Here is a 3,763-nt window from a genome sequence, read left to right on the forward strand (position 1 = left end):
CGGCGGACCTACGCTCCCGCATTGGCCGTACCTCAGCGCTCCCGCCCCGGCGTGCCTCCGCTCGCGCCCAGCGCCGCCGCTCACGCCAACATGGCGACGACTTCCAGCCCCGAGTGCCTACCGGGGCGGGGCCTTCCCGAGCTCGGGGCCGCCGATTGGCTGGTCTCCGCCGAAGGACCCAATCAGGAGAGGGCGGCGAGGGGGGTGAGGGGAAAGCCCAGCCAATGAGCGGGTACTTCCTCACGCGAGGCGACGTCAACTCCGAAGCCCCGCCCCAGGGCCCGTCGTGCACGGCTGCAGCGCCCTTCCTCCCCCCCCCTCCCCGCTCCTGCGCGCGCGCGGCATGCTGGAAGCGCCCTCCCCGGAAACGGAAGGGCGGCAGGCGGGCAGGAAGCGGCGGTAGGGCCCCGCGAGGCGGGCTGCGGCACCTCCGGCACCGGCTGGGCCGAGGCCGGTAACAGGCCGCCTTCTTCCGGCGCTTCCGGGCCTGTAACGTGCGGGCCTGGGGCCGCTGCCCCAGCGCTACCCGCCTCCACGAGAGTAGTGACAGAAGCCGGCGCTTGTAGGACGAGACGTGTGCTCTGTCAGAACGGGCTCGGAGGCGGGGGGGGGGGGGCGATCCCCCGGGGGGGCGGCAACCACGGGGGAGGCGGGGGTAATGGGGGCCTGCCTCCCCCTCTCCTCTCCAGCCCTCTGCCCCCTCCGCTGGTTCCAGCTCATGTCAGGCAAAGGTTCTTACAGCGCAGTAAGTTAACTTACTTTAGCCTGCCCTAAAGAACCCAGACCCCGATGGAGGCTGAATAACCAATTAATACTGTGGGGAGATAGACAAAAAGACGCAGCAGTACGCACAAGGCGGAAAATTACTTTTTTTACCTAGCATACGCTATATAAATACACCACTTAATTTGAGGAACAAAATCTCAGCACCTCTGCATCCTGGACTCAAAAGTCTCCAGTTTGTTAAAACAGGAGCGTTCACAAGTCGTGAAGGCTCCCACGGCAGGCAGGACTAACTCTGGAGCTCAGAGGAACATACTCTGGGCTCAGAACCCTCTTGTTGCCTAATGGCTAGGAGGAAGCTGCTGTAAATGGACATACAGGAAGCAGATACTGCTGTTGTCATCTTCAAGTTAAATTGCATCCACCTGTGGTGAGGTGAAAAGTGCAGTACCTAGAAAGAATTTTCTTGGCTTAGGACTGATTTCCTCTGTTTCTCTCTGGCCTTAGAGTTGTTTCTCAGCCCATTTTCTAGCAACTTAAGTCCATTTTGTACGGTTTTAGCTGCATTAAGACTGCCTTTCGCTCCTTTAACAGGCCAAACCGAGTTAAATCCAGGCTTACTCAAGTAGCATCAAATTTGTCCTTCTGGGGTATGAATTTATATTTTGTAAAAATTACTAAGGTAGCTTCATTTTATGCTGTTACTAAAATTGACTACTTTATATTTTCCAAGGAAAGGATCGAAGAGGCAGCTAAGCTTTTAATAAATAATTCTTACTGATTATAATGGCCTGGCAATCAGAGAACACTAGGAGGAATGCAAGGGAGAACTGGAACTGCCAGTGGTTTAGATTATAATCCTGTCCCCTCTGGTCATAAAATACTTAGTGTGGTGAGGGGTTGCTAATAGGGTAAGTAACCAACAACTTCATGTAAAGAAGGGGTCTCAAAAACACTCAAATGTTAATAATTCAGAGGATAGTCAAATAATTTTGAGAAGTTTCCTTAAAATGAAACATCCAGTGAATAAACTACAGAAGAGTACCGAGACTGTAAAATGCATTTTGATCATACAGATACATGCTTTGAGTACCATCACACAAGTTTTTCAAAAGATAAAAGTCAGGAAGGCCCTAAGTTCATGAATGATTAACAAAATACCAGCTGTTGTTTGAAATGTACATACGACATCCTTCAAAGATAGAGAAGCACACAGACCACGTTTTATGATTTTCAAAGGCAATTTGTAAAGGTAAGATATGGCTGCCAGCTTGTCCAGAAAATGGTACTGGTATTTTTGCTGCTGTAATTGATGTAAGAGATTTCTGCCTATCTGAGGACAGAGGAATGATTCATCTGCATATAAGAGGAAGCTTAAAAAAGGGAAATTTATGAAGAGGGCATGGGCTCACGGACAAGTCACTAGCATGGGCACTAGCTACCAAGTTACAGGTTTTAGTGAGAAGAATTGAAATTGCCACAGGCAAAATACCTCCTTTAAGCCTGACAAGATGACAACAATACCCTGAATTCATTAATTTATTATTACAGTGGAAATGTTTGTTAGCACTTCTGAAGATGGTAACAACACAGATGATGGCATTAATTAGTTTCAGTGACTGTTACAGGGTGTTTGTGGTCCAGTTAATAAATTAGGAGGCATTATTCAGCACACAATAGCAGTGACTACAAAGTTAGTTTAAACTCCTATCATTGAAGAATTAACAGAGTTTTGACTGAGAACTCAAACCTTACCCTAAGCAGACATTTGTAGACCTAAAGGGGACTTTGTAAGTAAGGTAGCATAAATAACACTAAAAAGCACTTTTGTAAGGGGTACAAGAGAAAGTGGTGGTTTGTGGAAAACTAAAAGTAATGCACTTTCTGCTTCTGACAGTCAGAGATATAAGTTAAGACAGGATCCAAGACCAGAGAAGCCAGGTACAGTTTGATTTATGCATAGCAAAACTGGTTTATCTGTTTACTAGCAGTTACAAAATCATAAATTGATGATTTTTTACTGGGAATTGTTTTCTTCTGACCTAAAGTCCAACCTCTGCTGAGGGTATCTTGAGTGGATACAGTAAGACCCATCCTCTTGCAGTTCATTCTTTAAAAGTTGGGTAAAGCTTGTCCATGAGAAACAAACTGACTGTTAGTATTTCTGAAGATGTTATCTTTAGCTATTTTAGGACACAAAGTGTCCTTTTTCTGTTAAAATACGAATATTAACAGTGCATACATTTTTCTTTAGCATTATTTGCATCCCTGGCTAATTTACAACAAGTTTTCTGCAGAGGTTTGTGGTGTGTGTTTGGTTTTTGTTGTTTTTCAAGTACACTGTGATGTCTTTCTCTGGGGCAAGTTCCTGGATCAGTCCTGTTCTCAGATCACCTGCTGGAGGATCAGCAGTGCACACAAACACCGCTTTCCAGCCAGATCTAGCCCACTCCAGTGTATGGGGTTGTACCTTCAGTGCAAATCAGCTCAAGTACTCAAATCTCTAGTTACGGTAATTATGACGCAGTGTTCTCAACTTTCGCCAAAAGAGTTTAAAAATAACTTCAGGCAGATAGTGATTACAAACAGAAACGTTGAAAACAAAAAATTCTGTATTCTATTTTTCAGTTTTTACACTAGCCTTGTGATTTTTTTAATGCCTATGGTTGACGTTCTGCATATTGTAGTATGAATGGTAGCTGCTTCCATTTTTTTTTTTTTTTTTAATTTATTTTTAATCCTACTCTTTCTGTTAGTCTTCCCACAATTTAACTTTCAGGACGATTTGCTGCTAAACTTCAATATTGGCCTTATACTCAGGGAGAGCAGAGTCAAGTTCAAGCTATTTTAAAGACTAAGGAAATAAAGAATACAGATTTCTACTGCAAAAGTAAAGTTGTTCTTATTCTTTACGAGCAACAAAGAGTCTTGACTGGAAAAATTGTCACACTTTTGATGCTGTCTGTATTCCACAGAAAACTAGAGTGGGTTTAGCCAAATAGGAGCTATTGAAAATTCACATATAGTACATTTTTAAAGG

This window comes from Haliaeetus leucocephalus, unplaced genomic scaffold (assembly GCF_000737465.1).
Source record: "Haliaeetus leucocephalus isolate CR32 unplaced genomic scaffold, Haliaeetus_leucocephalus-4.0 Scaffold83, whole genome shotgun sequence".
NCBI classification, from domain to species: Eukaryota; Metazoa; Chordata; class Aves; order Accipitriformes; family Accipitridae; genus Haliaeetus; species Haliaeetus leucocephalus.